The sequence below is a fragment of the Macrobrachium rosenbergii genome, chromosome 58, assembly GCF_040412425.1.
Source record: "Macrobrachium rosenbergii isolate ZJJX-2024 chromosome 58, ASM4041242v1, whole genome shotgun sequence".
Lineage (NCBI taxonomy): Eukaryota > Metazoa > Arthropoda > Malacostraca > Decapoda > Palaemonidae > Macrobrachium > Macrobrachium rosenbergii.
In genome coordinates, this window is record NC_089798.1 from 6,505,197 (window position 1) to 6,521,095 (window position 15,899).

Sequence of the window (15,899 nt, forward strand, 5' to 3'; positions counted from 1 at the left end):
TCCCCTTGGAATATTCTCAAATTTAATTATAATGTTTATACAAATTTTAACACAGTTAGGCAGGCGAAAACAAATAACTGAAGACGCCAGAAGTGTGCCTATAGAGTCGGATGTAAAAAAGTTTCATATTTGTCTTCTACAGGATTTACTCTGTATACTAGGAGCGAAATCAATTTTATTCCCTAATTTGTAGCAATATGTGTTTATTTCAAATTATAAAGATACATTTATACATATATATATATATATATATATATATATATATATATATATATATATATATATATATATATTGTGTATACATACATATACATACATATATATATATATATATATATATATATATATATATATATACTGTATATGTATATATATATATATATATATATATATATATATATATATATATATATATATACTTTTATATAAATAAAAATACATATATACATATATACACTATACGAATTTAAATGTTAATTAACTCAAGTAATTTAGGGAAAAGTTAGATCATACTGTAGTTATCTGAATATCTACAAGGGTTTCTACACAGGGTAAAAAGGAAATAAGTTCCGTGGAAAATAACAATTTTAGTAACGGGCTATAAACCTGACTGGAATATGAACGATCATATTCACACCGTAGGTGTCCGTATGAGGATATACAACGCCATAGACTCACGGATGAGGGCTTACAACTACAGTATATAACTTTGTAAACCACTGAAACGAATATGAACCTGCATTTACGTTAGTGCGCTCGTGTGCCCGCAGTAATATTTAACATACACAAACGTCGTCGGCAGCGCCTTGCACACAAACAGTGTCTTCCTATTCCACATGGGGGAACACGAAGACTATGCAAAGTCCCACTGCATCAAACGCGGATTCTATTCAGGGAAGACCACAATTTCGTTACCTGTATGTGAAGAAGTAAACTTCGGTCCGGTAGAAATTAGTTGTCCCGTCTTCCAGATGCCAAGATTAGTTTTTGTGTGACATGAGATTACAATATGAGACTCACTCTCTCTCTCTCTCTCTCTCTCTCTCTCTCTCTCTCTCTCTCTCTCTCTATATATATATATATATATATATATATATATATATATATATATATATATATATATATATATATATGTGTGTGTGTGTGTGTGTGTGTGTGTGTGTGTGTATATACTATGTATGCAGCTGATCTTAATCAAGAAGGTATTTATTTTCCAACAAAGTCTATGTACTTCAGCCCTCGAGACATAATGCCTTTAATTAGCCCCCTCTCTCATACGCCCACTGTCCCTTGATAATAACGGTTAAACTGCATCATGAATAACAGGCTATGTTTTAAACAAATGGCCCAAGGCTTGTAAAATAACTAATTTCGGAAGGATGGAAAAGAAAAGAACGAAAAATATATATTCAAAGAAAGGCAATTATGTCGATGCTGGACGTACTCCACGAGGAAGGGGAGCTGTACTGAGAGAGAGAGAGAGAGAGAGAGAGAGAGAGAGAGAGAGAGAATCACACCACAGGGGCAGCATAACAATGAAATTAACAAGCCGAATGAGAACAATATCTGGTTATTGTCGCCGGAATGACAACGATATCCTGACACTTTAGTTGGCAAGCGAAAGCCTCGCGGGATATCTGTTTATTACTTCAATTCGAAAAGAAACATTCAACAAATAACGTGCAGATTTGAGCGAACGTAACATTATGGTAGAGGCAGAGGGGAAAAAAGCAATTGAAAAATAGACGCATTCATATTTGCATCTGTTTGATAATACAAAAGGTTTGATCATTAAAACCGAGCACTGCAATTGTGTTTGCACTCGACCAGCCTCACATTGTTTACCGGCAGGAAGCCGCCTTTTTATGTGGTCGGTCATTGTCGGATAACTCGTTTGTACAATCATGCTTTGTGTAATCTATTAGCTATGGTTTCGCTTTTGTTTGTGCGCTAAAAGGCGTTGTGGATGAATTCTTGCTTTAGCATGCGTTGTATCTGTTGGTCAGATTTCTAAATGGCTTTAGACCATTTTGCATGGAGAAGTACAGATCTACTGCTTGCTGTTTCTCTATACAAGAACCAGGTTCTAAATGAAGGATAGCATAATACTACTGGAAGTGGTAGCAAAATGACAAGGATTTTACTTTCAAATTATCAGATAATGGAAAAAAAAAACGGACATGAATGTATGTTGAGACACTGATCAACAATCATGTAGCCTTCTCTTTCCGGGAACAAGTAGCGCTTCCTGTTGACCTGCAGCTTCTACTTGCCCTTCACTGGCCCCTTTCCTCCCTTCATTTTTGTGTCCCTACCCTATTCCCGTTCCCTTTAATCACGCACGCACGGACAGGCTTTGTTTCCTTCACACGCTCGAATCGTAAAGTGCCCGCTCTGGATGAGACCGAGATTCTCTCACTCCTTAAACTGATGATTAAATCAGTGTTGGACTGCCGGCTGTGGCCTTGTGTTTGTGACTGCAACATCTCTCTCTCTCTCTCTCTCTCTCTCTCTCTCTCTCTCTCTCTCTCTCTCTCTCTCTCGGGGTAAAACCACGTGATTGTAATTGGTGTGAAAGTGGGATTATAGAGCATGCACGTTGCGTACGTGTGGTGAATAGCGCATTTAACAGAAAATCCCAAGAGGAAATTGCAACTGCGGTGGATTACTTTTGATATTAATATATATCAAGATTTTTGTAATTGTTAAACTGCGTGCGTATCTTTACAACAGGTGAAAAAGTTATGCAATTACAAAACAAAGCTCTCTCTCTCTCTCTCTTTTAAGGGAGGTGTCTATCATTAGGCTGCCTTCCCCATCCATTCTTATCTTTGGAATATTTTGGAATCCATGCGCCGACAATCAGGAATCAGGTGGAATCAAGAACTCTCACGAATATCAGCCCCTATCACCTGTTATCATAAAGGTTAACAGCTACGGGTACAATCGAGCTCCAGGGTATGTCTCCTGCATAAATCCCCGCCGCCTGTGTAATCTAACTAAATGACGCCATCTACATATATATCGCGTCTTCTATAGCGAACGCTCCTCCCGCTTCGGGGTCGATCTCAAGTGATTAATTCCTTGAATCTCCTTCTTCGCTTCCAAAACGACCACTTTTTCATCGTACGATTGTCTTCAGAGCGAGTTATTTAGCGTCACTGCCACTGCCGTCTCTCTAGCCAGTGCAATAAACGGATATCGCTGTAAAGCTATATTTCCCCCCGGCATCTCTCTCTCTCTCGTCATAACCCTTCTCGCGAACCTCTCCCCTTATTCCCTTCCCCCTCCTTCCCGGATTACAGAAGACCCACACCCCCCATCCCCCTTCGCCTCCCCTCTCATCACCAAGTCATCTCCCAAGTCATCTTCTCAAGGTAGCAATATCATTTAAAGTTTAAACTCATTTTCTCCCGTCTTCGTTAAGAGAGATCGCGTTACTAAACTTTTTTTCTTTACTTTTTTATTCTCATTTTTTTCGCAAATTCATAACGTCATTATTCCATAAGACGCGTCAGCGTTACGTTACAAGCGTGACGTAAGTGATGAAAAATGGTGACAAAAATACGTCACTGGAACAAAAGGCTGTGGTGCAGAGGCGGGGGCGGAGGCAGGGAGGAGGGACCCCGGGGGTAGGGGGCGGTTTACGCAGGATCTCATTTCGTTGGAATTACCTTGTTTATCCCGAGGTGTAAAAAATAACACTAAAAATGCCTGGTTTGGTTAGCTTTAAGCATCCGAGGAAAGCAACTTTGAATGTGGTTTCTGAAAAGACACAAGGAAAAAATTGCCCCTGACAAATAGGATTGCGCCGAAGCACAAAATAAACTTTACACTAAGGATTTTGTAATATCCAAGACGATGAGAAAGATGGGATGTGCGGAAAGACCGGCTAAACGCGACCAAAAAACATAATAACACAAGCACAAGCAGGCACAAGCATTGTTATATAATATGCATACACATACGCGGTATGTATGTATGTATATATATATATATATATATATATATATATATATATATATATATATATATATATTAAATATATACAATGTATATATATTCATATATATATATATATATATATATATATATATACTTAATATTTAATATATGCCTATATACATACATGCACACACACATAGACATATATATATATATATATATATATATATATATATATATATATATATATATATATATTTGTATATCTTTGTGTAGGTGTATATATATTTATATTCACACACACAAACAAGCAGACACACATTTTATATATATTATATTACTAATTTATGTATATATACATATATTCACACACAAATATGTAATATATATAGATAATATATATATATATATATATATATATATATATATATATATATATATATGTATATATATATATATATATATATATGTATGTATGTATATATATATATATATATATATATATATATATATATATATATATATATATATATATATAGTGTTTAACTCCAGCATAACAGCCTCAGCCTCTGTGGTGTCATACAGCGGGCATTCACTAACACATTAAATACCTATTTTGACAGACATTTCGGAGCAAGTTAGAACTTATCACCATATGAATATATGGTTGATATGATTTCTCAGATTCCATTACCATGAAGAACTTTACAAAAGCTAACAAGGCATTGTAATTTGTCTACTTGTATATTCAAATTACTCTGGTTCATTACCGCTGAAGCAGTCACAAGAATTGTACAATTAAAGTTTCATATATTTGCACATTCTGATAACTAAAATATTATTTACCTAGAAGGAAAACTAATAATGAAACTCTGAGAAGAGCAAGGGGCAAATAAAATAAAAGAACGGTGAACATTAAACTTAAAAAGTAATACAGCAACCTAAATTATTATACGATACTTATCCCTGATGGTGTTTCAACCTTTTTCACTATGTATATACAATGAAAATTATGACATAAAAAATAAGTGTGCACAGGATAAAAACGTGTGATAAAAAACAGGAAAGTGATAATTCTACCCGTCAAAGAAAGACTTAAAGTGATGGAAAAAGAAAGGGTGAATAAAGGCGCCTGTGAGAGCCGGTTGGCGAACACAGCCTAACTTAGTATAAACAAACAGGGGCCTCGAACATTAACAATCAAACACCCGTAACGTTTCGTCTCTTAGTTAAATGAAAAAGAAAAAAAGGCAGATACCTACGAGAGAAAGAGGGAGAGAAGAAAAATTAGGAGAGAGTAAATACACAAGAGCTGTTACTGATTATCGCCAAGATGATCTTACAAAGGACTGTAAAACAAGAATACGCGCCCTGTATTCCATCTGTTTAAACAGAAGGTGTTTTAAGCACAATTTTTTCCCGTAGTGTTTCTTAAGGAATGTCGAAGAGGCTCGAGTAGGCAGCCTTTTCAATCGTCATCGTTTGACATCGTTTTCTAATTCATCTTTTCACACCAGCGGATGTCAACATGCCAGGTAAGTGCCACTTTGAAATAAAATATCTCTCTCAATGTGTGATGGTTTGGCTTTTTTCACATGTAGTACGTAAGCATGTCTGTATATATACTGTACGTAATGATGTTCATAATCACATGTCCCACTGTGTACTTTGTGTGTGCATGATAAAATTAGATTCCGACTCCATCTGGTCTGGCGAGCAGTTACTACCATTCGGCGCGTGTGGTAATTAATGCAATTGCACTTCAATGTAATCACTACAGCATTTAACCTCCTGTAAACTTTTTAAAGTTCTAGATTATAATGCATATTTTTCTTATGGAAAACATAAAAAAAAAAAAATTGGAGGGGGACTGAATGAGGAATGGATTTTAAAGGAGTTCACGAAAAAAAAAGTATCTTTTAGCAAACTGGAGAGACTGAAATACCCTATCCTCCAAATATTGTTGTTTACCCTCTGAATTATGCGTCCTTTAATCGAGGCCTCAAATCACCATAGAGTCAGAGGTCTGCAGAAAGAAGTTAACATTTTGAATTTCAACTGACCTGTGACCTTGAGAAATGCCAAAGTCAAATAAATCTTAAAAGGGAAATAAATGACTAATTCTCCAAGTTTCATCAAAATCACAAAATAAAAATTGATCTTCAAACTGACCCGTGACCTTAAAAATACAAGCCAAAGTCAAGAATGCGTAAAACAATGCTTTCTACACTACAACTCTGTTACGGTTCCTTTAAATATTATTGACCTGTGACCTTGAAAAATGGGTCGTCAAAATATTTGGAAAAAAATATCACCTTATCCCTAGACCCCTATAACAAAGTTTCATTGAAATTACAGAAAAATAGACAAATAATAATAATAATAATAATAATAATAATAATAATAATAATAACGCCAAATAAAATATCATTCAGTATTTTTGAATGGCAATAGTGATAGGAACGCTTAAATAAATCGTCTTATGTGCTGAATTTCGTAATCGGTATTTAACTTCTCCCATTCTTTTCCATGTAGTTGGGGACCATTTGATGAAAAGCAAAATTTTATATATTTAACTAAATTAATGAAATTAAGATGATTCGAAAATGTGAGTCAAGTATGTGTTCAAATAGTCATTACTCTTAACGAAATATTCTCTCTCCCTTGTCATATTGCAACAATAAAATTCCACAGTTACAGAAAAAACACTTATAATGAAAGCATCAGTTAGCACTTACCAAAAACAAACAGAATTAAATATAGGTCTGCCGTATATTTACGGTTTGATTAGATACAGTAATTACCATTTTAATTACACATATCTATTTTTATAACGGTGGAGGACCAAATCAAACATCAGTATCTTAACCTATTAAATGAATTAACTAACTTGAATTAAAGTAAATTCAAAACGGACACTAAACGTGAATGTTATTCTGCATCAAAGTTCTCCGGTGTTTGATGTTTAAGAACGTTAGAAGTTTCAGTGTGAGCCTTACTTCTCCACTTGTTTGTCCATGAATAATCCATCTTCTTTTCTAAGACTTCAGGCTATGAATTTTTACACTCACATACACGTTCTTCCCTATTGTAGATGGAAGACTCGAGGGAAGATCGACCAGTTCCATCCCCCTCTCCTCCTTTCCTAATATGTAATATGGGGTAGCTTTGGGGATTTAATCAACTTCCCAAAGAAAAGTAATTATAGAATTTTAATTTCCGAGGTGGGGAAAAATATTTTAAGGCCTAATGAAACGACTTCTATCTCTTGACAAGGCAGAACTTTTTTATGACAAGTTGAAGACATGTCTGCCTAAGACTAAAGGTCATAGTTCCACATGTAATTACTTTGAAATTCCAGGTTAAATTGTTACCGATATCACAAATTTTATGAAATTATGAAATGGTCTAACCACGATACTTTCTGCCTCATTTTATTTTTCTCTTTCATATTATTTCCATCTTACCTGTTATTCATAGTATTTATATTCTCCACCTTCATATTACACTTACAGCATCTATCTATCTAACTGACCGTCTATCGACTTTCACACCTACCCCTGCTCATTCCCAAGCTAGCTTCCTTTAATTGAACACTCTCCACCCACCTTCATCGGAGTCGTTTAAAGACATTGGCTGTCTTAACAGAATGGCAAATGTAATCTTTAAGAAGGATTATCCTCCCCGATTTGCTTAGTTCTCAGGTGTGGCCCCGAGCGCCGCACAGTGACTATTCGAGAGGAAAGGGGCAGCAGAGTCACAGAATTTCCCGCCTGACTGAATTTTCTTCGGCCTACATCGACACCCTGCTAGGCGGATCCCCTTTCTCCAATTGGTTCACCCTACAGACCTCCGAAAACTGTTTTCTCTAGTGCATTACAATCAGTTCCTGATACTTTGTAAGAAAGTTGGATTCTTCCTCGTCAAGAAACATTGTGGAAAAAGCTACACCTGTTGTGTCATTGGACTCCTCATTTTTTATAAAAATATTAAAGCTACATGAATTTACAGGTAACAGCGTGAGGAGGAGGTGAAAACTCGTGTTCTGCATTTGAATGTTCATTTAGTTTTTTTTTTTTTTTTGCGATGAAATCCTCATCTCGTTTTGAGACGTTGACCGCATTTTTGAGGAAAATGGTAGACACAGTCAAGTCCCTATCTCACTAACTGAATTGGAGTTTTTTTTACCTGTTGCCATATTCCGATGTGGCGTTATTTAACCCACAGACAAACGTTTGATCATTATCGAGCAGATATTCGCTGTGTGTATTGTTCATTGAAGTGCACAGTACATCTTGCTGGTCGTGTGAAAGAAGTGATTTTGTAATCTTGTGCTGTACGTTCGTCTACATTATGAAAGAATTATTATTTTTGCCACAAAGTAAAGTACTTTTTGACGTTTCTGTCCTACCGCGGGTGAAGACAGTAGCAAAACTACCATTGCTGATTTATTCTACCCCTCCATCGGAGCCAGAAAATTGTGGCAAAAGTTCTCGGAGTTCTCCCTCTGGCCCGGGATTGAACGCATTTTTCTTCCCCCCCGTTTCTGGGTGAGCATTGCGCGAGGCTTGCTATGCCGAATTTCATTATTTTGAACTCTGTTCCGCTTGCGGCCAGAGAAACTTCTTGTTCCAGTTTGAAATTTGTTCCAGCTGCAGTTGTTCTCGTTACGGAGATGGTCCTTCGACAAGGCTTCTTTTTTTTAGTTTGAGTTTGAGTCTGACTTGGGTGCTCATTTCTCTGCTATTATCCTTTGCAACTGAATGCGCGCCACATTCTGTTGCCTTCGTTTGTGTGTGTGTGTGTGTGTGTGTGTGTGTGTGTGTGTGTGTGTGTGTGTGTGTGTGTGTGTGTAAGCAAAAATTTTAAAGGTAAATTCACAGCGAACCGCCGGGTGACACAGTCCCCTTCTAGTACCGATACTAACACATGGGATATTGCCTTTTGTACACCAGCGAAAGGTATTTTGTTGTGAAATCTTAAACTTGTTACATTAAAATTTTCTAACCTTGAAACTTTGCTACAGTGTTTGGAACAAGTTTTTATTTATTTATTTATTTTTTGTAAAGTGGCGCAGTCACCTGATCGCAGAGACATATAGGAATATTGATGTACGAAACGACTTGTTTCATTGCCCCTCTTTTCTTGATCCATGTCAAGTAAACATCACAACTGTCGTCCACATAGAAGGTATACGAAGCCTAGGAGATACGAGAGATGTATCTAAACATCTCGTCCTCATTCCAGAGAAATTTTTTATTACTGCGTATGATGCATCTCTGGCTACTCGCCAAAGTTTGATGTTCGTTGACAGCTTAGTTAAATTCCGAATAACACTAGATTTGTTACTTGACAAGCATAGTGCCACTAAAGAATTTGTTCTAATTGTGACACTATATTTTGCTAAAAAATTCTTCCATGATTTGAAAATTTTTGTTGCCAGCCATCACCAGTTGCCACCCTTAACAACATCCTTACACTGATAAATGTTGACAGAACCTTGTCCTCCCGATTTTCTTGCCTATCAGAACACCATGCCCCGGATGGGAGGATTTTTTATACCCTCTTTGTTCCGGCAGTGCTTTAGCTTTTACAAGACACGCCCTTGGGAAAAGACAGTCCCCTTCAAGCTAACTCCAGCAATAGCAGAAGCGCAAATTCGTCTTCCGTCTCTCCTCCGTCAAAGGAATTGATCCAGAAGTTCTCATGATGCCTGCGGGAATGTAACCCGAGCCGCTCTTTGAGCTCGCTATGCCCCTAGATCACGTTTAGGAAGCGTCTGGTTGCGAGAAAATCGTTGATCTGCGTCAGCCCCTCGCTCACTCAAGCAGCATTGAGATAGTTTGAACAATAGAGCAATAAACACCGGTGAAGCGGGGGTGTAAAGACGTGGAATCGTTCCCCGGGAATCTGAAGTTCAGTCCTGCCCATTCCAGAGAACTGTAAGACACTCTTGCACCTGTCCAACCTCCACTACACTCTTAGCAAAGGGTCCGACGGGGACGATAGGACTCACGACACGCGATCATCTCATGGTGATTCTGCGTGGCTCATGGCAAGGCTCGTAATCTGTGAAGCTCACGCTACCTTTCGACTGCCTTCTCCTGTCAAAGCTGAGAGAGGAGCTCTTCTGCAAGTCCAGCTGTCTTCTGGTAACCGCCTAGAGAGCGGTGCCGCCGCCCTTGGCAAGGGGTTATGTAAAAGCAATACCAGAGACTTAATCAAGCTCGTGATCATGCACTTAGCTATTTAAATTGTTTTTGGCTAATGAACAATTTGTAAATGAAGTGTGCATTCATCATCTAATTTTCTTTCTGTCCCTCTCTCTTCACTCAGTCGTACTTTGGTAAGCTCATATTCAAAAGGGAATTTTCTTTTGTTTGTTGTTTAAAAATAATTGGCATTAGAGATTGCCCCTGAAATATGCATGTTATTGTAAATTCGTACTTTTGGAATTATAATGTCTGCATATTTTATCCTAAGATAATTTTCATCCTATTTTTGTATTGTCTGTTGTTAACCGTCATTTATGCTAATAATTTGTCCCTTGCATATGCGAGCAATCCTTGCGTAAATCTACCTTACTAGTTTACAGAAGGTGCCCTTGCATTACCACGTGTAAGCTCTCGCTCCTCTCTCTCTCTCTCTCTCTCTGTTTCGGTTATAAAGTACACTGGGATCGTTTTAACATCTATAAATTATCATGTTTATAACAGTAATTCGTCAGCTGTTTTGGTAATCAAATACGAAAAGTCATCTTGTTTCACATGAATTAATGCTGCTGAAAGTTAATTGCGAAATTAAGCTCTAGTTAACTTGTTTTTCGCCTCGGGTGCTTAATCAAATACAATTCATCTTCGTGGGAAAATATTCCCTCATAACAAGTGCTTCAGTTGCCAATTACCATCGAAAGTTTATGCATACTGAAGTGTTCTGAAATAAACTTGGAAGAATCATGTATAAGTCTTATATTATCAAGTGCGTTAAGAGTCGAGATGAACTCTTCACTAAGGAACTGATACTTTTCTCGTAATAAGTTAACTTCTACACTATCGCTAAGTGAAACGCTCACCATATCATGAAGCGTTGTCCTCTTCTTGCTCTGCCAACCACTGTTCGTCGCGTCTTCACGCGGTATCAATCTTTAAGTCACATTCGACATCCCTTTACAGTCCATTTAATTTTTCTCTCTTTGATTTAAGCCGTTATTTGAATCCTTGAATAACTGAATTGCTAATCAATTCGTTGATAATCGAGTCTCATCAGTAATCGTTAAATATACATAAATAGTCGATCATTCTCATTTGAAATATGCGTGTAAAAATTAACTTATTTCTTTTCACATCCGAATATTCATCAATCATCCTACCTTTCCCTATGTTATTAATTTTTTATATATTTTTCTTGCGTATTCACCTTATATTTTAAAGAAATAGACATACGTTAATATTCATAAGTATAACCTTTTTTAATGGAACCCGTTATTGCCCTTCACTGACTACTTACCACTTAGTAAAATGCGTTTGTAAAGTTTCCCAGTAATTTACAGCAAAACACTATTTCAACCGTTCATTTTGGTTCTCTTTTCCTTTCTTGACCTCTTTTCCTTTCGCTGATTTATAGCTGATTTGCATTTGTGTGTGTGTGTGTGTGTGTATATATATATATATATATATATATATATATATATATATATATATATATATATATATATATATACATATACATATACATATACATATACATATATATATATATATATATATATATATATATATATATATATATAATATACATTTATATATATATATATATATATATATATATATCTATATAATATATATTTATTCTTAATATTCATAATCTCTATTTGAGTATCATATTTGCAGCATCTGTATATTTGCCTGTCCATCGTTTTTCACAACTATTCGCGTGCTCCTAGACATTACCATTATCGCTGATGTCAGCTCTCTGAAATCATTTTGGTAATTCCCAAACAATCTTTATTCAATTGAACACTCTCCACCAACCTTATAGATTTTCGCTAGCTGACCATACAGCGACGAACTGGTACGTTATTCAAGAACGGGAGGCAGTGTTACAAAAATGTCTATGATTTAAGGACTTTTCTACGGCCTATTCGGAAACCCCACATCGGGGGTCTCCTTTCTCCTTCCTCCAGTGAGTTCACTTCGCGGGCTCCCAAATCTGTCTTCTTCAGCACAATATAAACAGTTCCTAATAACTGGTAAGAACATGTTGAACTCTTCCTCATCAAGAAATGTTGTGGAATAAAGAACACCCGTCGCATCATTGTCATATTCGAGCTACTACTATTTAATCATTTATATATCGCTGGCAGTTTTAAAAATCAATTTGACAAGGAAAAGTTTTCTAGTCCTACTGGACTGGTCTTTGACAGTGTTTAAACGGGCTGTAGCTCGTTGCAAGTTCATTTTATCATTGTGTTTAAAAAGAAGTACCAGTTGATAGTAGAACAGACATTTACAACTAAAAAATATTAGAGCTACAAGAAGTTACGGTAAGAGCGTGAGGAGTGGTGAATACTCATGACTTTTCTGCATTTGATTTTTCGCAGTTAAATTCTTATTCTCTTTTGAGACACAGCATCTTGGCTGTACAGTATTTAAGGAAAGAGACAGTTACAATTCCTTTATCTTTAGCTGAAACAGCAATTTTTAGGACTTCTTTCCTATCCCGCAATGTCTGTATTTCTATAATACTTGTCATTTTATTTGTGCAAGATATATTTGCCTTCTTATGAGCACTTTTACAAGTGTTTCATGCTGCTGTTCTGCTTTCCAACTAATTCCAAAGTATTTTAAATTTACCAATCTCTGAACTGAGCAAAGTCAAGCTATGCTTTGAATTCCAGGCGACAATTAGATTTTTGCAATTAAGGATTTGATTCTTACATTTGAAAACCAAAAACACTTCGGAGTTTTATTAACAGAAGCCATGCAAAGTAGGTCACCTTCAAGATAAAAAATATATCATTATCAAAATTCTTTTTTATGTCTTTTTCAATTACAACTTGGGAGAAATTCAAATCATTTCTGAAACTTTTGCCTTTCTCCATGCGGGCGGCATTTCTCTGAAATGCTACAGTCATCATCCATGCTGTACAAAGTAACAGGCTAGCTTTATAAATTCCTGTCCTTTGGAATCGCTGAAATATATATTTGTGGCAAAACTAGCAAAATCCAAGGACATTTACAATCCTAGTTTCAAAAGCGCATCCTAATAAGTGCAAGTCATTGTCTGACCATCCTAGATTTATTTGCTGTGTTTGACACGAAGTACGCGATTAAAAATTCTAAACTTCTTGAAAATCATGAAATAAGGGAATTCAATCAAATTCTATAGTGTCATTAGTCAATAAGTCACTTTCCCCAATAAATGAATTTATCTTTTAAATTACTGCAAAAGTCACGGAGCTCTTTCATTTGCCGGTTTTCCCCCCCATTTCGTTTAATGTTCCTTCTACTCATGCGATGAACTCCCAACGCATCATTTATTTTTCCGAAAAGCTTTGACATATTCTTCCGACATCTTTCATTATTCTGCCAGATCAACCGTTATTCTAATGTCTGCATTGTACTCTTACAAGCTTTTTAAAGCTTCATTGTTCTCATCACAAGTTCCATAAAATATGAAGAGGAGCTTTAAGCGTTATGAGAAAGTGTAAAATGTTTTGCCCTTGTGATGAAAACAATGAAGTTTTAAAAAGCTTGTATGAGTACAATGCAGACTTTGACATAACGGTTGATCTGGCAGAATAATGAAAGATGTCGGAAGTAATTTGATGTTAGGTTCCATAATGGAACCTAACATCAAATTGCTTTGCGAAATGACAGAGGAATGATACCACAATTGCATTCATAAGGTGGTATAGTGGTTAGTGTCGTGGATAATGGAACCTAACACCAAACTACTTTGCAAAATGATAGAAGAATGATACCACAATTGCACTCATAAGGTGGTATAGTGGTTAGTGTCGTCGAATGCCACTCAGGTGTCGCGGGTTCGCGTTTCCCCCAGGGCGGTGAAAAATCACTGGCTCTGTATCATGATCAGTTACGGCTGCAGTGTGAGGTCTGCGGTAGGAGGTTGAAAACAACATTCCTTGGAAACTTGAATTTAAAGTCAATGGCCCCTGCGTGCTTGTTCCATGTGAATAGGTTTCATCTACTTAAATAATAATAATAATAATAATAATAATAATAATAATAATAATAATAATAATAATAATAATAATAATAATAATATTCAATGATAAAGAATGAATATAAGTAGCCCTTGACATGTTACTGGCTCTATTATCTAAGAAAATAGAAAAAAAACTTGAATGGTTGATTTTAATTTCTCCGTAAATTGTAATTAAGACTTGCATAGGTACAAAAGAAGCATTCATACGAGTTCTCTCAGGTGCGGCTATTCGTAATGAATGTCTTACTTCATTTTTCAAGGTGAATCATCTGAAGAAAGCTATAGCTATATATGTTGGAGTTCTTTGATAGTTCCTTTCTTATAACAGATGTTAATAGGAAGCTGGTAAGTCAAAGCCAGCCCTGCATATTTTTCCTAAATAAATCCTTGTGAATGACAATAGTTTTGAGAATATATATCGGAAACTTGAGCGAAAAAATCAATTTTCTTCAGTAATTGTAAATTACAGAAACATATTTCAGATATGAATTAACAACGCGAATCTCCTTCTATCATGTATTAATGTATCTTCTACATATGTTTGTAAAACAATAAACCGTAGTTTCCCTCGATTGCATGCAATATGATTGCTAGGGTTCCTATCGGATACAAGGGAGTGCCTAATCCCACCCGATCAATCTAAGGATATTGAAAATTAAAAGTTAAAAAACAATGTTTCTTATTTTATGGATGATTACAATTTATTAAGAGGCCTTTTGGCGTTATCTATATGGAAGTTCAAACCTGTTTAACTGTTTTGTCTAAAGATTAGAAGATGCAGTTTGCAGTCGCAGGGGGCGAGTACAGATTAGGTACAGCTGATTGGGAGGTGCCGTCTGGGCTAATATTTTCGTGCATTAATTTACCCGTGTTTGGTTATACTCTTTTAGGAATTCAGGGGGAATATTTTTGGCACTCTTTTTAATAGCTTCAAGTCTTTTTTTACATTTTCAAGTTTCTTACCGCTTCGGTTATTGTTGACACACTACATCTGTCCGTCTCATGGGGTTCCTCTAAGATCTGTATTTTCCCCGGCCCTATTCCTGGACGCCATGAATACCCCTGAATCCTATACTTATCCCGGCGAGTCATAGGAAGTGATTCTACTCTCCCCATACCTCCTTCCTCTCTTCATTCCTCTTCGGAAGCTGACTGCCAATCTCGTTTAGTCTTTCTTGATGCTTTCAATATGGAACAGGATTGTATTTCTTACTGAAAAGAGGAAACTTGCTTCGATCAACTGGTCCCCAAACAAAGTTTATTTTCCAATAATCCTTCTCCCTCTCCAATAATTTTTGAGAAATTGGAAACTGAACCCCTAACATCTACGGATTGTTTTTATAAGTAAATGTATTTTTAGATTGATTTTTAAGAAGGACACCGGATAACTTGAATCGTATCATTTCGCAACTGCATATAGTTAATTACTAATATTTTACTAATCCAGTTCTCGTCTTGGGTTTGAAACGCTAGTAACGGAAGACATTCACTTTTATTTGAACTGGATATTTTCTCTCCGGCTCGAAATTTTTTCTTGATACCCCGTCTTTAGAAGACGAAGTCAGAATTTACCATCCTACTTGCACTGTTATCAGTGAACAACGAATGAAATCTTAAAATTTACCCCCATAATTCACTCTTCCAAAAAATTGTTTTAACTACTCCTGGTTACCTAACCCAAAAATTAAGAAGACATTACAACATACCTCTTTCAAATCACTCAC